The following is a 27,988-nucleotide window of genomic DNA, read 5'->3' on the forward strand; positions in this document are numbered from 1 at the left end:
GGAAACTTGTTACAGAATTTGTTGTTTCCTGAAAAGAGAGTTCACATAGATATTTGTATTACAAAAATGTTTTACCTGTCACTGTGGTTCATTTTAGTTTAAAAATATATTTCTTCTGGATTCTGAAATTCTTTTCAATTTAATGTCAGGTCCAAGGGAGATGTCAGTACATTTTATGTAGAATAATCTGGCAGCTTTTATAATGAGTTTGGCTGTGTTTTTTTACAAGGGTGACTTTCTATTATCATGCTTATCGCTCACTCAACTGATCTATATTACTGTCCATTTTATCTCAACAACGACAGACTATGGGACAGGAGAACAGTTCAGAAATACTTATGGAAAATCCAATGCAAACCTTCACCACCTATGAAAAATATATCATGCTACATTATTATCCTTTTATGTGCTGTAAATAAGCCTTCACACATCCTTTGTTTTGCCTACCTTCTTGCAGTTGCCACTTCCCTCAGACAAATCATGGTTCTCAGATTCTCAGCAATATTTGCTTGTGGACTGAAATGTGATTATGGAGCTTCCTTTCGTCTACAAGAGGGTAGTTTCTCCACGTTCAATGACTGGATCTATACATCTTATTGTTGTACTGTGCATTATCCTATCCTGTTCCTGGAATGCCATCTCCTCTGGGTAGAGGCATTTTGGATTCAAACAGGAGCCCCGCATTTTTGTAGAGCTGATAGCAGCAATAGTGTTGATATAGTTTGCAAAGAGGTCTTCCCATCTAAGGGTTGGCCATTTTTTACCTTGAGCTTGGGACCGTGTAGCTTATCAGCTTATTAGCTTTGTGAATCAAAAACATTCCAGAACTAGGACAGTCTGTAGGACTGCAGCCTGTCTTTCTCAACATTCCAGTCTACTCCTCTCCCCTCTTGTCCATTCATCCTCCAGAGAAGAAAGGCAGAATTCTCTTCTAGGCTCCACCTAAAACACACTCCAAGAGGTGGTTAAGGATGAATCTGACCCAAAAAGTGTATCATAGTAACTTCCAGTGATCTTGAGGCTTTCATAGTCAGCAAGATTTTGGTCTCCAAGAAATTCCAAACTATTTTTTAGGTCATTTTCACAAGAATTTGGAAGGTTAGTGTTGCTTTTGGCATCCCAGTGAGAGGTTTATATCTTTTACAGTGCCCACCTGAGTTCCAGCACTTAATGACTCTTGACTACATGGTACCACAATAATGACAGCACTAGAGAGATAGCACCACTAAAACAACAATATCATTAAATAATTTTCCCAGAAGAGATTATAGACAGTGATAGAACAAAAGAAGAAAACTATAAATATAAATGATGTTAGTCTTGGAGGAAATCACTGTTCTATTCTGCAGCAAGAAAAAGGTAACAATTATCAGAAACTCTCCAATTCCTACAGATGAAGGGTTAAGAGTCTCATGAACTCTAACTACAGGTTTTATTTGGGCAAAATATAGATTCAGAGAAAACCTGTCCTTGCACAGCTGAAATGCCCTTTCCCTGTTTCCTTTCCCACTGGAGTAATTAGCTACGGTAGCAGATCAAAAGAGGTTGCCTGGCATTTATGATTAGAATTGTTAATTCCATATTGCTAAATATTTCACTTAATAAAGAGTATATCCTGCTTAAAATCTCACTTCTACATACATTTTTACATTTGATGTTACAAGTAACATCTACAAATTACTGTACCAGAAAGATTAGAGAATCCCCCTAGTTTTCAATGCTCTCACATGATGCATTTTATAGCACTTCAGGTCTAGTCATTTTATTGTTTTCTTTATGTAATCAATGAGAGTTCTGTAGAGCAACACTGGCTCTCCACGTGGTATTGTGAATAGTCCCACTGAAATTAGGGCCTCATTCATCATGCCTGATGATAATGGCTTGCCAAATTGGGCCATATCTCATAAATCCCCCCCCCCCCCCCCAGCATTTTCTGAGGACATTTTAGAAAGCATTTGTAAGAGAAAAAAAAAAAATAGAACACACATACTGGTAAAAATACAAATTGCCCTTAAATTTGACAATTTTTCAAGATTTAGTTTTTAGGTCCACTAAGAGGGATCATTTCTGGGGTTTCTGTGTAACACAGACCAAACAGTGTCATGCAAGAATGTCATATATTAAGTCACCAAGTTCCAAAGCCTAAAAAGGCATTCAATCTTTATTTTGGTAGAATCTGTCTTTAACCAACACTTTGCCTCATAATGGATTTCAATGACTAGTCAACTTAATTTTAAAAATGTGTCAAGCTTTAAGTTCCAAAAGTTATTCTTGACAATACCTCTCTAAATTAGTCTTTGCTTTTGCCTACACTAATTATTGTTTTATGTATGTAGTATAGATCTCTGAGGGGGTTGTCAGTAATAAATGATTAAAAATATATTGTTAGCAAGCACTTAAAATTATTTTTACTGTAATTTTTTAATCATAAACTGTCAGGGGTTTGAGTCATGCAGGATTTACAATGAAATATGCATTTCTGATGCCTGAAGAAGATGGGTTATTCTATTGGCTTATACTATCGTAATTCAGCATGTCTTTTGGATCACAAAGTGGAAGTTTACCTATCCAGTCATAAATTATAAGTAATCTCATTAATTTACATCATGTTAACACACGAAGAGTTTTTTATAGCTACAGTTGCTATAAGGCAGGTAGAGTGCCTAGCAGCATGCACAGATTCCAGAGAGGTTTGTGATCTTCTAATCCTGCTGTGTTCAAAGTTTTAAGGATTGTCTTGAAGCGAATTTTTGATGGATAGCATACAGTGCTTTTCCATCCAGCACTGTGAGTCATAGCATTGTGTATTGTACCAGTTTATTCAACTTCCACAGACCATCATATCCCACACAGAGAACTGAGCGCTTCTCTATCTTCCCTCTAAGGACAAACTTTCTGATTTTACTTTATATTCTTTACCCTCAGCTTGTGAAGTGGAATAGAGTTCCAATTGTGGAGATGGTGACTTGACTTTTTTTTTTTTTTTTTTTTTTTTTTCCTCCACGTGGAGAAATAAGACTTGATTAATGGTGAGTTTCTGTTCACAGTGTTCTTTCTTTTAAAAGGCAAAACCTGTTCTCAGAGTGTGTGGAAGATGACAGATTGACAGCCCTGTGAGACTGAAAGCCCTGTGTTTATCCCCAGTACGGATACAACACAACAAGCAAAAATGCAACTTTCCACAAACTACTCTGCTAGTGTATTTCAGCCCTGATTTACACAGCCAGGGAAACATTCAGAACACTAGGGGTTATTGTAGTTATCCAGGCTATGCAGTCCTTTGTCTTTGCAGAAGCTACCTACCACTGCGACGGCAGTTTCTGTGATGTGGATGTCTGAGAATATGAGCCTTCATTGAACAGTCATCACATGGTAGTGACTTTCATTTAAGAATGATCTGGTCTGAATTTGAATGACATTTTATAGATGAATGCCTTAATGTCTTGTTTCCAGTCACCCAAACCTTCCAGCTACTCTCAGTGTCCCTTATTTGAAAGGAAAATAGAGGCTATGTTTTACATTTGTTGGACTAGGGGAAGGGATCTTACCTGATGATACATGGGGCTGATTACATTCATTTCAACACTTTGGTGCCTCTCTGAAAGTGATGGGGATTTGCTTTTATTTATTTATTTTCAAGTCTTCTTGCATGGTGGTAAAATTCAGTGAGTTCAGAGGACAGGTAAGTGGGAGTAGACTGAACACATCACAAGGACTAACATAGTGAGTGAGTGTTTCTTTGCACAATGATTATTACAAAAGGTTTTCATGGATGCAAATTAGGAAGATTATAGATCATAAAATGTTTTAGTACCATTTTGGGAAGTGTTCCATTGGAAAGGTAGATGAAGAGATATTGTTATTGGCCCATGTCTTGGCACATTCCTGTTTCAATGTAGTCAAAATTAAGCTGGCATTCTGTGATGGGGTTACACAATGGCTGGATATAGGGCTGTCTCAGGACAGCAAACACTGATGTGGGAGACGATGAGATCAAGGCAGGAATGCTCTTGTGATCAAAGAGAAGGCTGGAAAAACATGCAGGGGGAAGATGATCAAAGAAGCTCCTCAAGATCCTTCTTCATATCCTATGCTTGGATAACTTTAGTCATACTGCAATAACTTTAGTCATACTGCAATACACAGAATGTGACTTTCAGATTGTATGACCATGGTAAATTTTGGTCATGGATCTCCTCAGGCAGATGAAGTGAAATATACTCTTTTTCTTTCTGAAAACAAGGCTGTGTAGAGGCCTGGTACAAGGAATTCAGCGCTATAAGAAATTACTAAAAGGGCATTTGGTCTTTGCAAACATGCTGTGAAGTACTACCTTGCACTACTACAGTGGCAGTATATGATTAATATTGCAATTAATATCTCGTGTTTCTCCCCTATGCACCCAGATACTGAGCTATCTTAAACCTGATTCAAGAGATCTTGCTGCAGCTGTAGTGTTCTTGATACAACTCCACTGTGCTTTTTAACACAATAGCTGATAATTTCAATGTTATTCTAGTCCCAAAGTCCCCAAATCTTATTTTACTTTTTTTTTTTTTTTTCTACAAATATCATTTCCTACAGAGATGTGAATACTCCCTCTGTGCAGATGAAGATCTACCTGACTCTGTAAGCTCTGTTGCTTCTGTATTTCATACTTAGTTCTAGACCATGACAGCAATTCCTTCTGTCCTCCAAGACAAGGAGGGAACTAATGCCATGAAAGGCAAAAAGTTTGGGACACTGAAGTTCCTTTTCAAAATCTGTCCATCCAGCTCTAGAATCTGCACAAACCTGGACACACTGGGAGCTTTCTGTGAGTCCATTTAATTACTCACAAAAATGCATGCTCAGTAGAGCTGTTTTGGTTTTGGTGGTTTGTTTTGTGGTTATTCTTGTTTACTTGTTTGTTTGTTTTCATTTGGTTGTTTGTTTGTTTTAAGTGTGCTGAGGGTCTAGCTCTTCAGCTACGTTTTTTTTGTTGTTGTTGTTTCATTTTTTTATAACTGCCTGAACAATATGCAAGATAGAGGTTACATGTTTGCTCTCCCACCAAATTTTGTTTTGTCTGTGAATAGCCAGTACAAACATCTTCATTTCTCATCTCTGAACATCATGCCCTATCAGGAATATCTCTTTTCTCAGTAACTGAGAAAAAATACTTTCTCTGTTTGCAATTTCATGTGCTATCATGTGATAACAAGCCTGTTATTTGAAAAAACTCTGACAATTTTCATTCTTATAATTACAGTGCTTACTTAGTTGCCTTTGTTGAAATGTTCTTTGGTCCCCAAGGCCATTTTCTATAAACCAGGCTCAGTAACAAGTATTTTTATGTCTTATTTGAATTTCTATTAGCATATGAAGGTTTATATATAATATATATATATATATATATTTGTAAACTTTGCTATCAGTTCAGTTAAAATTTGAAACATAAATTTAGTTCAACTAGCATCATCTGAAGTGTATGGACTTTTTTACATTCATTTTGTCATCTATACATCCCCCATACCATATGGTATGATACTCTCAAAGAGAAACTAAATCTTTTCTGCACGGTAATTGTTTTCATTTCTATTAAAAGAAAAAGGCACAAATAATAGGTACAGTGCGGGCATGCAATCTTTGGTATGTCACTAAATCCTTGATGTCTATTAAAACCCTACCTAAACTTGCAATTCCCTTGACAGAGCACGTAGGAAAGCCTTTCTCCATCTGCTGTTTTTGCTGATGAGATGCCAAATGTCTTTACAGATACTCTCATAGAAAAGGAAGGAAATGCAATTACAGGAATCAAGCTCTTTAAAAGCACTATTTGAAAGAAAGAGTGAGAGAGAGAGAGAAAGAGAGAGAGAAAGAGAGAGAGAAAGAGAGGAAGAGAGAGAGGAAGAGAGAGAGGAAGAAAGAGAGAAAGAGAGAAAGAGAGAAAGAGAGAAAGAGAGAAAGAGAGAGAGAGAGAGAGAGAGAAAGAAAGAAAGAAAGAAAGAAAGAAAGAAAGAAAGAAAGAAAGAAAGAAAGAAAGAAAGAAAGAAAGAAAGAAAGAAAGAAAGAAATGTGACTTTACATATACTAGACCACCCTCGAGAATGATTACAAATGATTTCCATTTACAAAAGAACAGAATCATAACTATTTTTATATATTGGTTTACATAAAAGATGACATTTGAAATGTTCATCATTCTCTGCTAATTCAACTGTCCTCTTACCTTTAAACTTACGGTTTAGCACAGGATAAGAAAACAGCCTTTATCAAGTGTAAACAAAACTGCTATAACACACTGCATCTGGTTATTTTAGTGGTAGGATCAGGGCTTTAAATACTGTGAAAATGTTAAATCTTAAAATCATCCTAAGTATTTGCCTCAGCCATATCTAGAACAGTTTTATACAATGCTATTGTATTGTTAGATGTATGCATGCAGATGTGCTTGCAAAACAACAGCAAATTGTTACAAAAGACACACTTTTTGTTTTGCTTATTTGTAAAGCACTGGAATGGAGTTAAACATTTCCTTAGAGACTAAAATGATAATTATACCTTTTTTTTTTGGTAACACATCTAAATTAACATGTCCGGAACCAATCGACTGGTATCTTTTGACATTTGTGTTGACTTACTCTTTTTTTAAACAGAAGTAAAAACGACAAACAGGATCCAAACAGTTTCAGACAGGGATTTCTTTCATATTCACTACCATTTGCTTGAATTGAAGTACAGATCTTAAAAGCATCAAGTTGCTGAAAGAGTGTCTATGAAAATAAAACTGTCTTTGTGAACCACAGGTGATACATTTTCTGTGTTCTCAAATATAGGTGTAAATTGAAACAGAGTAAAACTAGCAAGAGCAAACAGGAAAAGAATTAAAACACTATGTCTTTGTTGTTTCATTTCCTTTACTACAGAGTGCAATCAATACTTTACAACAGGGTTAATATGGTCTCTTCAAACATGCTATTATTCTTTCAAAATAGCACAATAACTTTATTAGTTATGCTGTCTGCAGTCTTTCCAACGTGACAGGCTTGTGTGGGTGTTCAGATTGTAAGTAATTTTCTTGGTGCCCTCTGTTGGAGTATTTTCCATGAGTGCTAACAATAGCAGCTAGCACCACGCAGCTTCAGGAAATTTGAGTGGTGGAAGTTCTAATTCTAATTAGTATAATTAACACAAACAAAAAAAAAGTCCCACACTGTGAGACCTACTGTTTCTGCTCAGTAGTTATTGAATATTCAGGTTCCACATCTGCCAGTCCTTTACTATTCAAGTGAGTCTGTGGTGGCTGATTTTTTTTTTTTTCTGACTTCAGCGACATTCAGGTGCACTGAAAGGTATTTTAAATCATAGCCTAGAGATCAATCTGGTAACTAGTTGTTTATATTCTTTCTCCTTCCTTATTTTTAGAAAGCATTTGTTTTGTTAGTAAATACATTTGAGTGAGCATTGGCTCTATTTGACATAGCAAGAGAACAAAGCACATCTTGCTTTTTGTTTCAGATGGATTTCATGTTCACAAAGCAAGACTTCTTCCTTTGTGAGGGAATCAAGACTAAGCAAGTTTAGAAATAATCTGTGTGAAATCATCACAGGCCACATGGCTGTAATGGATGCCTCAGTCAAATGGACCATAGGCTGATTCAGCTTTCGAGAAGGGAGGAAGTATGTCATCAAACTTATTATTTGAGGAAATTTAAATCGCATGGACCCAGGGACTACCATATGAGATAACTTTGTCAGCATCTGAATCCTGGGCAATTCCTTCCCTTCCCTTCCCTTCCCTTCCCTTCCCTTCCCTTCCCTTCCCTTCCCTTCCCTTCCCTTCCCTTCCCTTCCCTTCCCTTCCCTTCCCTTCCCTTCCCTTCCCTTCCCTTCCCTTCCCTTCCCTTCCCTTCCCTTCCCTTCCCTTCCCTTCCCTTCCCTTCCCTTCCCTTCCCTTCCCTTCCCTTCCCTTCCCTTCCCTTCCCTCTTGACATTCAAGCCACCTGAACACCAAAGTTTCTATTTATAATCCTGCCAGTATCCTGGCAGGACAATTTTTCTTTTGTCTTTGTTCATGCATGTAATGTTTGTAAAAGGGCAGAAATGTGATGTTCTTGATTACAGTGAGAACTACCCTAGCTACAAGTAGCTGCGTTCATGTAGCAAAGTACTAGTCAGCACTACTTCGCAAAGTAACTCTCAGTAGCATCCAGCACTACAGAATAAAAGCACTGCCTGTGTAGCTGGTCTCAGTGAAAGAAATAGGGCAGAAGTCATAATCTGAGAGGGGACTGATCTGCACAGAAAGGACAAATATGTTGCCTGGTGCTTGTGAAAATGGAAGCATTGAAGAAAAAAATATCTTCTGCAATTAGGTCCATGTTAGGCAATCCAGCCTGCCTCACCTGCCAAAGTCAGAAGTGGTCATATCTGCACAAAGTGATAATTTTTCTATCCCTTTTCTTGTCAAGATTGCGTCAATCATCATGTGACAGACCACCCATGTGTAAAAAGACGTATGTCTGGTGGGAGCTGATATGGAACCTACAGATGGGTTTACTGGCTTCGAAAAGCAGGTAATCTTCCATTAATACTTCCTCTGGAGGATAAGGCCCTGGTATCTTTCAGATGAGCTGTAATTAGACCAGTTTTTGAGGTCTCAGATACTGCAGCTGATAACTATGCAAGTCATAGTCTTTTTCTAAATTGTCCTTTCATCTTTCAGTTTGACTTTATGTCTAGGTATAGAACTGAATGAATCACTCATGGTAATTAATAGTCAACATATTATCTGCATCAGTTGTTCATATTTTTTTCCTCCCTCTGTCAGCCTCACTAGATATTCATTATTAATATTAAACTGTTTTATAGAAGCAGCCACTTAGGTACTGTGTACATATGTATAAAAGCACAAAACCACAAAGCATAGAAACTAAAGAAAAATAGAATTGATGGTCTTATTACTCTAGTCTGAATCTCTGTAATATCAGGTAATCCTTTACACAGGAATTTTGTTTCTGCAACTTACCTCTACCTTGGAGATTTCTCATTCTTTTTATGTGGTCCAAGGAAAATGTATTTTCTCAACTATTTTAAAATGAAAAAAGTATAACATTTGTAATAGCCTTTTTAATGTAGATGGATCTAACTTTGACACATAATTACTAGAATTGATGTGTCACAAATTTATATTGTTCAATTATAATATTGTCAAATATTCATTTGGGCTCTGGCAGTTCATCTGTATTTCTTTTCAGGTGTTTCTTACATGATCACTTACCCCTTAAATAATTAGTAACAAACAGTTGATCCAAAATACAATATGTAGTTCTTGGTACAGATCTCATAAAAATGAACTATTCCCCAAGAATTACAGAGGGGGGAAAAATAGATATACAGAAAGAAAGAGTTAAGTATAAAGAAGAACAAACAGTGCACAAGCATCAGTGAATTAATGAGTACATGCTCTCATACACAGTCTTTCTTACTAGGAATTGTAAAGAGTTTGGGGGTGAGAGATCAAGATGTTTGCAAGAGTCTTCTGAAGGATGTAAGTAGGGCTGAGGGCCTGGGAGTAAAGAACAGAGGAAAGAGACAACTCCCAAGGGAGAGGGCAGGAGATTTTTTTCTGGATACACAGGAAGGCCAAAGATTGAAAAGGCCTGCTAAGATAAAATACTTGTGTGGAGTGGAATAGGACACAGGGACAGCACACTATATGCCCTGAGGTGTGAGATGAGCGGTGGGAGCACTGGACAGAGAACTGCCCTTCTAAGTATGATGTGAAGAGATCTTGCTAAGATGTTTTTTGTTTGCGGTTAACCAAGGCAAGCCAAGTTCTCATTGATTAATTCTGTCAGAAACCTGGTTCCATGTGTCAAGTGTTGGCACTGCCTTACCAAGCAGAAACATTCTGACTGCATGGGTTTTGTGTTTGTTTTCTCTTGAACTAGTGATATCCTCAGTCTAGAGGAGATAAAAGCAGCAGGTGAGAAGTGTTAAGATGCATCTAATTACACTGCTTTTACACCTGCACTTAGCCTGATAGAGGTTATACAGTTAAAGAAAAGATAAACAGAAAACATTCTCCTGCTTTTTGTTCTTTATTCTCTTCAAGAGGCCGTTTGCATAGACCTGTCAGGACATAGCTAACTGCAGCAGAAAGATATCACCACTTCTCAGTGCTTGTCACTGAGCCCTGGCAAAAGATAACTGCATGTTCTCTAACTCACCACAGTACAAAGTCTCTGAGTAGGTCCAGGTCACCTTATCCTACAGTCACCTGGAGGAGGCCAAGGTTGCAGGGAAGCAGGTGTGGCATGTCCCCACGATGCGTACCTCCAGCTAGGTGGAGTGCATCCAGGAAGTGTCTTAAAATACATAATAATTTTGAAAGTGGATCTTTAACTATGTCTTACACGGTGGTTGCAATGCTGGAGTATTTTCTGTTTTGCTTCTCTTTCAGTCTTGCAATAATCAGTAATAAATAAGTCAGGAGCCGTAAAGATAGAAAAATAAAATTTCAGCTAGTGTACCATATGTTGATCTGCAGCTAGGATGCAGACCCTGCCTTCAATAACATCTGTGTGAAACAGATCTGCTATACAGCTGCCATCACAGTTTTCTCTTTGGAAAAAGGAAAATATGCTTCTACACCTGAGTTCACTTGAGGTACGTGCTCTAGAGGGGCCAGTTCTAGCATTACTTTTTCTGAAAACTAATACCAATCATCAGTAAGACTTCAGATGAGTCAATAAATCTATTTCTAGAGAATGTCACCGTATTAAATATTCTGTGTGTATTGTCTGTGATTCAAACTTAAATTTTAAACCCTTGGGTTTGGAAGCAATAGATATATGCCCCTGACATTGTTATCTTCACAGAACATTTACTGTTGCAAGAAATTGTTCAGTGAATTCTGTGGTTCACGAGAGAGAGAAATAAGCAAATCAAGTAGTAAAGATGATTGTGAAAAGGTGTGAACTTCCCAGAACTTAGGTTTTTATGCTGAGAATTACTGTGTTATATGGAGTAGTTTTAGAATTACCATAGAAGTGTGTATCACAGTTCTGCAGCTGAGCTGGTCACAGCATTTTGTTATTATTATTATTATTACTATTATTATTATTATTATGTTGAAATGTGCTGTTTCACAAGTGTGCCATTTCAACAAAACATTCTGAGAGAGGCTCTCACATCTGCAGATGACCATTAGAACAAGCACCTGTCATGGGTCTACATTCAATTCTTGTTTCTGAGGTTTTCACATGTACTTCTCATTAACATCGACACTGAGTTTTTAGGAGAGATCCCTTGTCCTGTGTAAATATTATAGCAAATGGACTTGTAAGTGTTTTCTTAGTAAAAACGTACAAAGTCCCAACACCACACCATTCACATACAAGTGTTCAGGAAGCGTTTTACCCTATAGGACTGGAATAATATTTTTAAGATACACTCATTAAATTAAACTGATTTCATAAACTGTAAGTATTAGGAAAGTCAGGGGTACATCTGGGTTTCCTCTTTCCAAGACACAGGAAAAGGTTCAGAAAGAGAGATATTGCCTCATTATCCTGTTCCAGAAACAAATATATCTGTTTCTTTTGCTTATTGTCTGTGGTCCTCACTGTGAACATATATACCATGCAAGTTGCCATGTCTTAGTTTGTATGCTACCATTTTGGTTGTTGTTATTTTTTGTTTGTAAACTAAACTCACCTAATGCCACAGTCACCCTTCAGATACTCATTTATTGCAAATGGAGTTGTGCAAAGGATATTATTTATTTAGTAACTGCAGGTCAAACAAAATTGTATTAGTGTGGCTTATGGGATATGTTACTAGCATTATAGCATCTCCAAATCTTGTCACGAGGTGAAGCCACAGAGTGCTTTGACCCCCTTGTTCAAAGGTGCAATAGTTTATGACAAAAGACTGAACAGGTGTGCATAGGCCTGACATTAAAAGGAAATAACTTCTGTATGACTGACTACCTGTGTCCCAGCTAGTTTTAAGGATACCTTCATACAAAAGAATTATTGGAACTGCTTATGTACTTAGAGTTCTGGTTTTACCAATCTCTGAAGAGGAAAAATAGCTTAGAAACAGATTTATCTGTGCATATAAGTTCTTGACTGCATTTAAATTCATTTGAAGACCAGAAATATTTACAAAACTTCTCCCTTCCTAATGTGAAAGGGAGAAAGGGAGTTCCTTGATTATGCTGCTGTTCCTTATTGTGCTCTTTCAAATGCTTTAGTTCTTGATTTGCTTAGAATTTCAAATATTTTTTTTTGTTTTGTTTTGTTTGTTTGTTTTCATATACTCTTAGATTGTATTATTATTGCTCCTGCTGGTGTTTGTGACTAGATGCCAACGACAGGCTGCACGTGGTCAGTGGTGCCCCATCCCCTTCTTCTGGCACTGCTGAAGCTATAAGGGAGCCCTCCTGTAAGCCCCTGCACTGTATAGGAACATGTTACCCCACCTCTCCCCAGAGTGCACGCGGTGCCTCCATGCAGCACACTTCCAGAAGTACGTGCATAGATGGCCCAGCTCCAACCAGTGCAAGTCAGCACAGCCCATCGAGCAGTCCAGATGTACTCATCAAAAAGGCACTGTGCATTGTGTGTCTGTTTCACTGTAAAAATACATTCCTGTTATACTGGGGCTGTAAACACTAAAACTGAAGTTGCAGTCACTTGCTCTCCTTGACATAGGAAATATGGTGCTTCATTACATGTTTATTTTTAGTGCATGTACAATACAACATGAGGGACTTAAAGTTGCCATGGAAACCATAACTTTGAATTTGAGACTTTTTATGCATTCTTTTTTTTTTTTTTTTTTTTTTTTTCCCTGTTATGTTTTATTAAAAAAAAAAAAAGTGTACAGAAAGATCATGAACAAAAATATCGGTCAGAACTCCAGTCACTGGTACACTGGTATAACTAGCATCAGGAAGAGAATAACAAACCTAAAATAATGTCAGTCTTAAATAGCAAACAAAATTATGATTGGCAAAACATGATGAGTTTTAATACAACTAAATGGATCTGGTAACAGGATCCCAAACTACTATTTTTTTTTAATATATATATATATATATATATATGCTTCAGATTTCATATACCTGCCCCAAATTTTATTGAACTAGCACCTGAGCATGTTCATTTGTCTGCCACTCTGTTGTGATGGAAAAACAAATAACTGTCAAAATGAACAGAAGAAATGGATCTATACTCCTACATGAAGATTCAGCCTTAGCTGCTGAAGATAGCAAAAGGTTATTTTTCTGTATCTGTTGATTTAAAAAAAGAAAAAAATATCAAAAAATCTTTTTCTTCTGTCTCAAAGCATATTTATCTTAAGGCAGTTCTATTCTATTTGCCTTTATTACACAGCCTATACCGTAGCCTGTAAAGAAGGAGAGTGCTTTGACCACTGCCTCATTTTGCAACTCTAGAAACATATAGATTCAGCATTATGTCAATAGACACCTTTGAACAAATTGTGCTTACAGTCATTATCACCTGCTAAGGAGGACACTCTTCTTGCAGCTGCCCACTCAGACTCCCTGGAAAATGGAGGTTTCACTACTGTCCTGTGGGCTGCAGGGAAAAAGTACAGGAGATTTTTAACTTGTCACTAATCTCAACAATCTTACCGATGGTGAAGGTTCATTGCTGTACCTTTGCTTTCCATCCAGTCCCATTCCCTGCCTGACATGACTCTATCTGTGTGCATTTTATGTCTGATACAGTTGAGAGCAGTGGGAAGAAAGTCTGATGCGTTACCTCAGGAGGTGTTATTTACGAACAGTGGACAAACACGCAGTGGCCTTGCTGTGTCTACAATGCTTTGGCTGGTTTCTAAGAGTTTCTGAAGCACAGTGAATAGCTATTTATAGTGAATAAACTATTCTACAAACTATTCGAAGTGTACTAGTTGACCTCTATATGGTTGTTTTTGACAGGTAACAGAAAACTAGTGCTTTATTACTTCTGTGCTTTATCATATGGTGGCGTAACCAAAGAACATTTTCAGGGGGAGATAAGCACAATCTTTAATATAAAAGGATACAAAAAGTTAGCTAGGCATAGAAGTTACTGGCAAATTTGTATTGTATTTGCAAAGCTCAGAGATGCACTATAACATCTTTCTAGATAACAGTTTATTAGCACCAAGGTAGCATCTGAGAGAGCATGCAGACATTCAATATCCATACCAGAAAACCTGGAATGTATCCATATCCATGAAGAGTTCAGGTCATTTGCAATTGCTTCTGGGGTTTGAGTTACTTTGGTGTCATCACAGGTCTATTTTGACAAGTATATGGTAGTCTAAGTACATAAATAATAAATAATATCCAGAACTGTGCTTATCTGTTCACATTTCCTCTATGAATGGCTTTCTATCTGAACTAAAAGGTCAGTGCCATTTTTATCTAGTGCAATGCTGAAGTAACCTACATTAATCATTCAAGATACCTGTGAATTATTTCCACGTTTGCTCTCTAAGACCCTTTCTTCCCCATGAAGACTGCACAGCTGTGTCTAACCGTGGCTAGCCGTGTGGTCACGTTGTTCCTCTCTCAAGAACATCCATCTTAAGACTGCATTTAAACAAGCCTGGGCATGATTTTATATTCCCTCTTCCGAGCAACCGCTCATGATTGATCTGTTCTGTCACTGTTGCCTTTCTCTCGGACAGCATAACATTTAAGGTTTTGTTGTAAGCTACTTTCATTGAGAAACGGCAAAAATGATCTGCAAGTTTTGTTTTCAGGTACCTTTACTGAGAAAGAGAGCAATAATCATTTGCTGCTATTTCTTTATAAGTCTGTCTTTGGAGAAAAATGTAAGAATTCCAGTCTCCTGGCTTTGTATATGCTATTTATGGTTTTATTAACTTCATTGCAGCAATATCCAAGGAACTGAGGATTTTGCCATGCTTTCTGTTCTCTATCACTTATCTTCCTGGGTATTCTCTAGTAGTGGGAAATCCTAACAGCAGGACAGCTTCTGGAAGGCATACTCTTCCCAGATTTCTGCTCTCCATGCTGGTCTGCTACTGCTGGTGTCACCAATTCTCTTTATCCTTGTATATATCAAAATAATGTGAAGAATTCACATGGCCCCTTTTAAAATCCGATTACAAGCAACTGACCACTCAGGCTAGTTTCTGTTGATTAAAAAAAAAAAAAAAAAAAAGACAGACTGAATAACAGACTGTATATTAGGGGTTATTAGAGAGATCAGAGCATTTTAAAGGGATATTTTTCTCTGCACTGTAATGCCATTCCCTTGCATTCATAACCTAACGTCTGTCCTCCACTACACTTGGGCTCTTGGAGCCCAAGAGAAAGTTGAATATAATGCTGCTTTGTGCTCTCCTCTGCCAGCTCTGGCTCTGCCCTCTGTTCCAGGCTCATGTTTGTACACAGAGGCGTACACATCATTCATAGTGGCAGAGGCAAATCTGGATGAGCTGGGTCCCTTGTGGATGAGGAGCCAGAGGGCATGATCAAGCATGCAGTTGTTGTTGACTGATGGCTCATTCACACAACGTGAATCCAAAGTAATTCTTTCTGCCAGATAGTTTAGTTTATTGTTACAAGAAAACTGCTTCATTTTTATTTGGGTAATGTGCCTGCTAGAGGGGGTGTGCATAAAAGTAGTATCTGAGAGCACTGAGATGCATAGTATTAATGTGATCATGATGTCGTCTTATTAGTAAGACAACTTGTCCTTTTTTGTCAGGGAATTGCAAAGATCTGTCAAGGCCCAGTTTAATCTACTCCCTGTAATAGGATTTGTCTGTAGCTTGAGGAAACAGAAGCTTGTAATGCATAGGGTTATTAAGAGTAGGATGTAAGCTATTTGAGACTCTTTAATAAAATATAATATCAGTATATTCAATGAATATGGAAAGAGGGATCTAAATATTTCTCGTTACAACCTTCAAATATCTTGGGAAAGGAGAAGGGTACTAATTAAAACAAGGGTAAAAAGCAACAGCTCTCTGAATTCTAGCCTTCCTCAAAGTTAAATATTGATGTAAGCTGGAGTTCAATTGAAGAATCTCATTGCCCCTGCTGTAACCATTAAACTAAATCCCTGCCCCATTCCAAGACAAGGTTAATGTATTTCAGGAACCTTGTGAATAACAGCTTTAGTTGCTTTCATGTACACCCATGCGTAGCCCTTCTGCAAACAAGGCAGTTTTAAACAAGGAAAGCTACAGCTGCCAGGAGGTACAAAGTATTCTGCCCTGTGAATTGCCTCACTTCCGATGTAACAAGCTCTGAGACAGTTGAAAATATTTGCAGTCCCAAACCTCACTCACCTCCTCCCTCAGTGTGTTGACAGGAAACACAGAAATTGAAAGCTTTAATTGTATCTTTTTAGAGGGAGCTTTGGTGTCCAGAGCAAGCAATCAACTAAAAGTGATTGATTTTTATTTTATTTTATTTTATTTTTGATAGAGCCATAAGGAACAGGGCTGTTTTGTACGTTCCTAAACACTATCATATACTGCAATAGAAAACAGAGTATAATAACAATAATGCGCAGATACAGTTACATCACAGCCATATCAGGCTTACTACTATGTACAATCAAATCCCTGTTTTTCAAGATTCCTGGAACTGGAGTAACTTTAATAAATGACCGCTGGCATCTTTTAGTCAATATCATCTTGCCAGCCCCTCTGGTACATCAAATTTGCTGCTTACCTTTCTGATTAATATGACCTTGTCCGTGTTACATCTAGACAGGTTAAATACTTAGACTGTTAGTCACTGCCAAAATGTCGCTAAATCTATTGAACTGAAATCATAAATAATCAACCTAGGGCACCTCTACTCTCTGGGAGTGCATTACTCTACAAGTACTCCCTGACTGTGGCCCTCCAAAAAAGGCTGCAGGGGAAAACATATGTTTTGAAACCAGTGTCCTTGCTCCCATAACTGGTTGCCTCTGATGACAAAGTCTAGATTCAAACTGCTGAGAGCTTAGCTCACAGGCTGTGCCAGCATACTAAATACAAGTAGTCCTCATATGGCAGAAAGAGAGAAAAAGGGGGTGAAATGGGCAAATTTCATTTTCCATTTGTTGGGGTCAGGGCTGCTTTGGGAGTGTTTTCTATTAACTGTAGAGTTTTGCAAGAATTGCAAATGTATGGGAAACTGTATGGTAAGATTTTCTTTTTTAAATTGGAATAAAAATATTTTATATATTTTTTTTATGAAATTAAAATTCTCTTTGGACAATGATAAAAAATGAGATGACAGCAGGGAATTTTTCCCTAAGGAATTATCTTTTGCTTAATGACTAAGAATTCATTATTAATTAACCCAAGTTAACCTGGAAAACAGGAAAGCTGAGCTCACCCTGTAAAGTTATTTGCTGAAGGAATTAGGCCTGGATTTTATCTCAGATAGGCAGAAGGGAGGAAGGTACATGCCATTTTCCCATTAGTCAAATCTGAGTCAAAATCATGCAGTGAAAGATTCAGAGAGAAATGTAGGCCAGTCGTGACTGAAATATATCCCGCTGAGGTTTTCCCCAGGTCAGGAGGAGTGCAGCAGGCCTTCATGGACTCCAGGGCTCCCAAACAGGTTTGTAACCAGCCGGGTTTGTGGAGAATCAGCAGTGGGTTATGCTTGCAGCCTGGCCCATCCTCTGTTAGGAAGCTTGTTCACGCTGGGAACTGTTGCAGTGGTGGCACTGTTCTTGAGGCTTAAATTGGACCTCACCAAAGAGAAGCACATCTCTATCTGTATTTCTTCCCTGAGGCATCTCAGGTTACTCCTCTGAATCCTTCCTTCCATAGCAGATATTGCCTCTTTTTTATTAGAGAACGTGGAACATAAAACATCTTTTTTATTGCTAGTCTGGTTTAGGTCCCAAAGGTTTTACTTATGATGAGCAACATGACATCCAAAACATTTCATAACTTCCTGAAGAAATTTGAAGTCAGTAATTTTCAGTGAATTCTAGCATAATGGAAAATTGAACAGATCATGAGCCCTGTTCACACCCGGACCTGAGGAGTACAGGACTGAGCGGTGCCAGGGGACAGTAGCAATAAAGGTTACGTGCCTGTAACCTAGGGAAAGCAGCAGCTCTAAGATGTCTTGTCTCTCTGTACAGTCACAAACTTAGACAGAAGTAAAAATAAAAGGAGAGAAATAACATTTATTCTTTCATCCTTTCACAGAGATGAGCATTTTTTCCAGCTCCTTGTCCCAGCTGTGATTCCTTCTCAATGCTAAGGGCCTAAGAACCAAGCCCTTCCCTTTCTAAGTCACAGCAGGTAAGTGACATTTCCCTCTTCACTGTTTCCCATAGCCAATGATACAACGTTAAAAGTAGTCACTTGGAGTCACATAAAGGGCACAAGTCCATCCTTTGCCTGAGATGAGGCAGGAATTTGAAGATTGTTTCAGTTTCTTGAATAAATGTGATAACCACAGGCTGCATTGCGATCTAGGATGCATCCAGGAGTTTCCTGGACTTGGAGGTCTGCCCCACAGGTGCTCTGCCTGCTGGTGTGCCGTTGATTCCCTCTGACCCAACACATTTCCACATCTGTGCACAAGAATGAAACTTCAAGGAAAGCAGCAGGAGAGACCAACTTCAGAAACATCTGCTGACTAGTGAAAATATGCTTATTGTTAAATTAAGAGACCATCAGTCAAGTAAGACTGAGCATTTTCTGTGCACACATCGGTTCACTGAGTTATTAGTGGGACACAGCTTCTCCTGTCAGTGCCAGGGGTGTGGTCCATATTCCTGTATTGCCAAGTGCAGGCATCGCTGCCAGTTCCCTGGGCAGATCAAGATTGAATCCAGGCATGTGCCTCTGTTCCAGGTGAACGCTCTAACAGCTCTAATGGTGTAATGAGAGGGATTGCTCCCTTCCCTTCTTTGCCTTTTGCTTGCATTAGACATGATTCCAGAAAAACAACACAATCAGGCCTTGTAAAAGCCATAATAAGCAGCAAGGAACACCTAATTTTCAAATTTTACTAAGTTTCATGGAACACAGAATTTTGCCAAAGACCCAAAGACTTTAAGTGGATAGCATGAGAGTTTTAGGCTTTTTTCTTTTTTTCTTGTTGCTTGTTGAATTGAGGTGACACCTTCAAGTCATAACTTCACTGCTAGATTACAAGAGGTGAAGGTCTAAAATATGGACATAAAAAAAAAAAAAAAAAAAAAAAAAAAAAACATTAAAAAGCATTTTTTTTGAAGAAAATATCCCTAATTAGTTAATTTACCATTCAAATTCTAAAGTGTACCTTACTTCATGAATACTCAGATTGTTGGAAAAAAACAAACAAACAGTGATTTACAGCGGTGCGAGCTAAAGCAAGGACTGAAAAGATAATGCATGAACAAGGTGGCAATGGAGTTCTGCAAGTGAGCCTATTTCTGGGTGTAAATTATTTTGATAAGGCATGCAAGAGAGAACCTTCTTCCAATAAAATTATTGAATGCCACTAACCTTAGCATGTCTTACTAAAGCTAGAGGTTTCTAAAAGAATTTGAGATTTTTGGGGCCAAATCTTTTGCTTAGCAATATCTCATATAATCTCAACAATCAAATTGTGAATAATTCAGCATTCAATCCTACAAGTTTCAAGCAAATTTTATAAACAATAAGTTTACAGAATCAAGATTCCTAACTTCAAAAGGTTAAATCTTCTGTTGACTTCACCTTTCCAAATATTTCAGGATTAAAAGTCTGTGTTGCACACAGCTGCAAAGGAAACGGTGTTCCATGCTTATTATTAAATCTTATTTACAACAGTAGATAAAACAGAAAATCTTTGTGAACACATACTCATGTGATAGGTTCTCTGCTAGTGAGGTATCACAGCCCATACATTGGATGCAGCAGTAACAATTCTAGAAATATTGAACAAAACTGAGCAAATAGCCCACAGGAAAAAAGAAAAAAAATATATAAAAATAAATATATATATATTTAAAAGATCCGACAAAGCAATCCATTATTCTGTTGAGTAATCTATCAAAGGAAGGAGCACTTAATGCCATTTAAAACTACACTGGCCATTTTTCTTCCCATATAGGACAATATATATATATAAATAGCTAGGTTGCAGTTAGAAAATGGTTTAGATAACAGAGCTTCAGCTTGAAAGTTTTGTCATTGATACAGCAAGTGCCAAGATTCCTTTAACCCACAGATACACCAAAAGTTGCACAGATCTGAAAAAAAAAAAAAAAAAAAAAAAAAAAAAAAAAAAACAGAAAGAGGAAAGAAAATCTAGTTAAAAGTGAAATTTCTTTCTACTATTACATCCCTTTGGTCATGAGGGGCAACAGAGCTTCACTTTGTGAGTGGTGCTTATGGCTGGATAAGGAGCTATTTCCTGCAGGATTTCTTTTTGAAAGCCTGAACTTTCCCTGTGGGAAATTTTCGTACAGGCAGTAAATGCTTTCCAGGCCATTGTACACTAGCTTGCCAAATTCTTCCTTATTTCTAACTGAGATAAAAAGGTAACTGTGGTATTTTGAGAAACACAGTGGTAGACCTTTTTCTCCCTCTACAGTGAATGTTAGGAATTTCCCATCTTTATTTTGATCTCCAGATTGCTGAAGTTAGGAGGTAGACTGTGTCCACAGTAAGAAAACTGTCTATTGTCTAGTAGAGTTTATCAGGCAACCATGACCTTCAGAAGTTCTAGAAAAAATATCTTCTAGAATTTAAACTAAGCATAACAATCTGCACAGTTGCTGGAAGACCATATGAAGTAACAGTGGACAAAGGCAAGGTCTACTTTTAATCAGTGGTCACTTTCTCCATTGCATCCCACACACATCATGGTAAAGAAACAAAGACAACATCAGTGATGACTTATCCAGGAGAGGTTGCCACAGCATGCTTGGTGTTGCTCAAAGAGAGACTCTAGTTCTAGATTTTTAGTGTGATATAGTCTAGAGCTTATTTATAGAATGAGGAAGAAGCATTTGTCTCAGAACACAGGTGTACAAACTATTAATTCTGAGATGGACTGCAGGTTCACAGGCAGCCTGCTTTATAGCCGTCTTCACCTTCATCTTGAAAGCTGCATATTCAGATATGAAGGTCAGTCTCTTTAATTCTGGAAGACTTGGAGTCTCTTGTACCCCCTCTGAAAACTAGGATCTAGCTGGGGAGAGTTGGGCTAAGAAACCCATGCCCCCTCTGGTAGCATCAGAGTACATGATGCAGAACCCAAGCTCAGCATCATGTACAAGGACAGCACCCTCCTCACTAGGTGTCCCTCTGAGCTTTCCTCTAGCCCTTTGCCTGTCAAGCACTAGTCAGAGATCAACAGCTGAGCATAAGAAGCAAAATGTTACATGTGCACTAGCAGGTATTTCCAAATGTAGTGCAAAACATTCCCATTATTCTGCATTAATTAAAGCTTCTGCTTAATGAGCACTTGTTTGCAATTCTGGAAATTTCTTTGCTTTTCATTATAAAATGCAACACAATAAGAAATAAGCGTGCACTTTTGGCACATTTTATCTTAGGAAGTCAGAGCACTTCACAAATACTAATTAATCTAACACCCCATTTATTTATCAGAAGCTGTTAAGTATTCTCAAGCCATAAATGGTGCTGTACTGTCAGTGCAGCTTGTGTTGGTGATCTCAGACAGTGCGCCTGGGATTAATCATTCTGTTCCAAACAAGTCACAGCATATATATGTTTGATAAAGATGACATAAATTAATATTATTAATTATTTTAAGAGTCCTTAGGCTTCATAAGTGCAAGAAGCTTCCTTGTAGATTGTTGTTGGTGTTCTGTGTTTTTTTTTTTTTTTTTTTTTTTTTTAATAATGAAATTGCATTAAAGAAATTGTTAGTACAAGCGTATTTTTCATAGTACAAGATACCTTGTATCTTCACATGCAAAGAATAAATTCTGTGAGTTTCTAAGAACTTACTGTACAATTAAACACATTAGTCTTTTTCCTAGATTAGTCTCAAAGCAGTGAGGTTAACAGCCTAATCCAATAGTCACTGCTTTTGATGATATCCTTTTATAGAGGCTTCAACTAGATCAGGATGGGATCTGATGCAGTATATCCTCTTTTCAGCAACCCAGTTGTTAACATGTACTTAAACCTTGTTGCTTAAGATCACCTCTGAAGAGAGACTGCCTTGAGAGCATTCTTAAGGTTCAATATGTGCTCAAGTATTTTGATGAACTTTATTACTTTGAAGAATTTTAAAAATTTTGATGGAAATCCAGAAATGAGAAGGGTTCGGGCAAGTAATTAATAGAATTTGAGAAATGACTTTTTAATGTAACAAATACAGGTCAATAAAAAAAAATAAAATGATTTTTTTAAATAAAAAATGTGTTACCAGGACTAATCTTTAATCTAGTCCACAAACCAAGCCTTTCTTTCCCCTCTTACATGAAGGTATCTGGATAAGGAATGGAGATATCTGTGAGAAGTAGTAAGGCTCACATCAGAGAGTTCAAGATGAAAATCTTGTTCCAAAAAAATTTCTGTGCCGATGACTGCCTCCTAATCCTGAAGGATATATGTATAGTATACTGGGCCTTCCTGTCTTTCTGTCAGACCTGTCAGACTTGAAAATTTAGTGGAGTCCTGTACTTCTACTTTGGAGCATCCCAGCTCTGTGCTGTGCAGAATAAGGCAGAATACAGGACAGAGGCTACCGTGAAGTACCCTGTTGTATGGATATGCCCTGACAGCCTGTGATTCCCTCAAAAAAGGCAGGATTACTGGATTCAGAAGGAGGAAATTCCCCCAGACCCTCTCCTGCAGTTGTGTTCCTTGTCTCTCCTTCCATGCATATCCATGTTCCTCTAGCCTTCTAGGGACCATGTTCCATCACATAGTGCCCCATTTCCACAGTAGTGGAGGGGACATGAAGCTGTCTTGCTCTCCAGCCTGACCAGAGCACTTTGTGAATGGTGGGAGTTGTCAGTCTGAAATCTCTAAGTGATGTGGTATTGAACCAAATACATCCAATTCTTGTGAGCATGAAGCAACTGCTAAGCCAGTGTTGTTGGCACGTGGGCACAAGCAGCATCAACTCCCACTGGAGAGAAGCTTGATAACCTATTTAGAGACAAGTGAATGCTTTGTTCTGTGGAGGATTAGAGACTGTGAGTCCTGGTTAGAGGACATTAGAAAAATGGGAGTTTTGGATACTCCTTGGGTATCAGTGGTAGTTGGTGAATAGGCAATTCCGTGTTCACCATATGACATTTTCTGATAACATTTGGGGTGTATAACCACCCTACATGCACTACTGGGAGCACAGTTCTGGGTGCATGTTTGTTACTTGTAGATGCCTAAATCTGTTTTTATGGCTATTTCTAAGTGTTTGAAGTAACAATCACAGAATCACAGAATCACAGAATTTCTAGGTTGGAAGAGACCTCAAGGTCATCGAGTCCAACCTCTGACCTAACGCTAACAGTCCCCACTAAACCATATCCCTAAGCTCTACATCTAAACGTCTTTTGAAGACTTCCAGGGATGGTGACTCCACCACTTCCCTGGGCAGCCTGTTCCAATGTCTAACAACCCTTTCAGTGAAGAAGTTCTTCCTAACATCTAACCTAAAACTCCCCTGGTGCAACTTTAGCCCATTCCCCCTCGTCCTGTCACCAGGCACGTGGGAGAACAGGCCAACCCCCACCTTGCTACAGCCTCCTTTAAGGTACCTGTAGAGAGCGATAAGGTCGCCCTGAGCCTCCTCTTCTCCAGGCTGAACAAGCCCAGCTCCCTCAGCCGCTCCTCGTAGGACTTGTTCTCCAGACCCCTCACCAGCTTCATCGCCCTTCTCTGGACCCGCTCAAGCACCTCCATGTCCTTCTTGTAGCGAGGGGCCCAAAACTGAACACAGTACTCGAGGTGCGGCCTCACCAGAGCCGAGTACAGGGGGACGATCACCTCCCTAGCCCTGCTGGCCACACTGTTTCTGATACAAGCCAGGATGCTGTTGGCCTTCTTGGCCACCTGAGCACACTGCTGGCTCATATTCAGCCAACTATCCACCATCACTCCCAGGTCAAGTTAAATTCACAACAAGTTAAATTCAACTTTGTGTCACAGAAACTGAAGAGAAAATGATCAACAAAACTGTTAGAATAAGGGGAAGAAAAATTAGGAAACCACCTACTGGAGAGTTGGGGCATATAAAGATAAATCTTTGCTGAAGAAACTGAAACCATTTTATAAAAGCACTCTGATGTGTCTTCGAAACTCCATTTCACATAGAGATAGCAATCTTGATTCTCAGCTGGTATAAACTGTCAGAGATACATTGAAGCCAATTTCCTCCAGCTTCTGATCTGGCCCAGAGATATCATCTACTGCTATCTACACTAGTATCATCTAGTATCATCTTTACTGGCTTCAGGACCAAATGCACATGTCTGTATATGGCTTTGTATCTGACAAATACTCAGAACTATGCTAACATAGAAAAGAAGAATAAATATTACAGAATAAAATGTGTACTAACAGCTGAGAAGTTCTGTGTACACGACAATTTGCTGATTACTTCCAGTTGCTCTTTCTATTTATTTAAAAGATGTTTTCCCTGCTACTAGTAGCATATTCCCTGCTACTGATTGCAGGTGTTGTAGTAATATACTGCTACTGTTTCATGTAAAATAGATAAAATATGTTATACAGTCAGGGAAATAGTGGCTAGGTATGACTACTGCATTGTTTTTGTTAACAAAGTGTTAATCTTTTCCTTCTTTTTATGCTTGTATAAAAAAGGGGGCACTTCAGCAATTCAAAAATTTGCAAGCAGTCAGTTAGAAAGAAAAGGATAATGTGGACAACAGGCCGAGGTTTATTTTACAACCCTTTGTCAAGAGTGTTACAGAGCCTCACAGCTCTCAGATGGATTTTGGATGACGTTTTCCTCTTACAGAAAGCGTGTGCATGTGTGCCTGTGCCTGATCTCCTAGGGAAAAGTAAAAGGTAAAAGTCTTCTACCCATGGAAGTAAGTTCAATGATGCTAGCCTGCAGGGACACAGGTCTGGAGATTTGGAGTGTGATGGTACCAGCCGCAGGAATATTGCCTGAGGTGAGAGATTCCAGTAATTTTCCTTGCTGTTATGGGAAATGTCATCTGTAATTCCAGTTTTGGCAGGTTTTTCTGTAATTATTTGTCTGTTGGACACACCTTTTGCTGGAACAAGACACTGCCCCTCCGGCTGTGATCTGGCAGATATCAGCAGTGCTGCTGCCTTTGCTTTTGTACTAACACCGGCATCTGCATGGCTCTGCATCGGAAAAGAGCAGGGAATTAACCTTTTTTAAAATTATTTTTATGAACAACAACAACAAAACACCAAACCTATTTTTTTAGCTGGATCAGATCCTTGTGCTGGATCAGTGAACAGTTGTGGAAATACTTGTGCCACCTTTCAGGTGGGCAGCAGGTGCCCTGGGAAAGAAGGGGTGGTGGCTTCTTCAGGCAACTTCTTGAGACACAAGACCAGGGAGAATTGAACTTTCTCTTGTGATCATAAGCCGCAAAAGACACCACTGCAGGCAGAACACTGGGGCTGCTGCAGCAATCCCTCCAAGCCCAGGCAAGGTCTTGATGTGCTAAAAGCAAAGCTTAAGACTTTTCTTTGGTACTGACTTGCCTACTTCCTCTCAGCAGCAGCACTAAACACAACTTGCTGTCAGTGTATACACAGGACCATATTTCTAACACCTCTGCCACCATTCAGTATGTGAATTGTGTTCTGGCACACGTTTTTAAAGGGCTGTATCAGCTCTGCATTAGCATGTAGGCAGCTCAAGATAATATCTGAAAAACCTGTGAGCAGACAAACCCTAAAATTAGTATGCCTTGTGTAGATTTGGCCTGAAGATGGGTAAAAAACTGATCTGTACTAGTCAAACTGCAGTTCAGCCTTAGCTCCACAGCTCTACAGGCATGCTTGGTCTGGTACTCAGCAGCCACCTTTCCTGCACCTGTGATCCAAGGCTGAGATGTGGGTAGGTCCTTCTTTAGGGTGATATGACTCTTTTTAAAAGGAAGATTCTTACTTACAAAAGGATTTTCTCAAGGTATGTGGTGTTGAAATTTTGTTTCTTAAAATCAACTCTTCTGAGAAATTCTGACATCAGAATATGATTAACTGTGCTATTCCTGTTGTATCTTGTTTCAGGAAGTCAACAGTAGTGCCATGGAAGTGGGAGGGTATTATTTTACATAGCACACATTTAATTTCAAGATGTATGCTGACAGCCTATGCTACTCTCTCTGTCATAATAAAATCAGATAATTAAGTTTAGAAAACCTCAAGTATTCTTTTTACTTGATCTTTAGAGCTGCTGCAAATACTTTTGCAGTCAGAAATACACATTCCTTTCTTGTGCTGTGACAGTAGAGAGCTACTGGCCTTATAGTTGCTTTATTGTATGAATGGCTCCGTGCTGGACATTTTATTTCTCTGTTACTATAAAGTTAGACCCTGAAGTCTGTACCTGTACACATTTTTTATTCCAGCACAGTTTTCTGTGAAGAAGATTTTTTTTTTTTTCAAACAGAACTAGTTAAATATGTCAGGAATTAGACCTGTATTTGTTTAGTGCCACTTGTTTGTTCAGTATTGTCAGTAGGTAATTGTTTCCATCTCAGGCATTTAAAATGCTTTATAAAGTCTAGTGCCTACAAACTAGCTCAAGTAATTATTTTTTTTTTTGATGAAAGACTTTTTCAGTTTTTCTCTAGGACTGTAAAAATAAACATAACTTCAGGATGGGATTTCAAAATATCTGTGGACAAATTAACTAATTAACTTCTTTTCCTTCTTTTTTTTTTTTTTTTTTTTTTCCTGGTTCTACATCAAATCCTTGTGTGGGATTTCCCTTTTCTAATTGTGAACTTAAATTATCACAAAGACAAGAAAATACAAGCAACTACTCCAGCACAGGAGCAGGTGCAGCCCCAGGGCAGGTTTCCTTGGCTCCTGAGACAAAGGCTGTGGTGCTCAGGACTGCAGAAGGTGCCAGGATCTGCCACCCTGCCTTGTACCTGCCCTGTTTCCATTAGTGATCTCAGTGCTTCACCCCCTCAGGCTCTGCCTTCCTGGGGACAGAGCTGGGAGGTTGGAGACAGGCCCTTCCAGGAAAGGTGGAGACAATGAAAAACTGAGTCTTTTCTTCCTCATGACACACAAAAGACTGATCCAGATCCACTGCGGATTTGACTTCTGCTTTGGGCAGCACATCGGACAAGATGACCTTCACAGGCCCCTCCTAACCTAAACCATTTGATGACAATGTTTTTGTGAAATAACTTCCATACAGTGTAATTCATCTGAAAAGCATGAGCAGATTTTTTCATGTAGAAACTATTTACATTTATTGGGTATCATCAACATATAGAATAAATTACGAAACATTTCTACAATACTCTTCTTCATTGTTGATTTAATGGCGTTTTTTTTTTTTTTCCTCTGAAAATCTTCTTAATGTATTGATATATGGAAATTAGCTCCTGATTTATGAATAAAATGGATTATGCATGTCCTTAAGATCAGTGTTCTTGTCACCTATGCAATTTTACAAACATTTTTCTCTTATGCCTTTAGATGGATATGTGATCAATAAAACTATACTGAAATTCTACAATTTATGAATTAATTGTTCCAAGTAGCTGCTAAGACTAACATTAAAGAGGTGATTCTCCTATACCAGAGATACAGCAAGTATGTAGTAAAAATATATATAATGATAATATGTACATGATGAATAATCAAAGAAATCAAACAGTTTGCAAAGTAAAAGTGTATTTAATGAGCCAAATCCAGTTCAGAAACAAGAAGAAATGATTCAGTTTGTCCTCTGGATTATAGTTTAATAATAGTGACAAAAATATCTGAGCAGGCAAAGCAACCTATCAGTCAAACTGTGATACTATTACTTTTAAAAAGCCTTTTATTCCAAATGGTTCCA

The 27,988-nt window shown here is 38.3% G+C and overlaps 1 long non-coding RNA gene across 1 annotated transcript; it reads left to right on the forward strand.

The window, feature by feature from the left end:
• The first annotated feature begins 17,458 nt into the window (after positions 1–17,458).
• Positions 17,459–27,543, forward strand: LOC309877178. The gene is made up of 4 exons (XR_014317323.1): positions 17,459–17,605; positions 18,208–18,303; positions 24,941–25,097; positions 26,933–27,543. It is a non-coding gene; the product is annotated as an uncharacterized lncRNA (long non-coding RNA).
• The last annotated feature ends 445 nt before the right edge of the window (positions 27,544–27,988 follow it).

This window comes from Aythya marila, assembly GCF_965140915.1.
Source record: "Aythya marila genome assembly, chromosome: 3".
NCBI lineage: Eukaryota > Metazoa > Chordata > Aves > Anseriformes > Anatidae > Aythya > Aythya marila.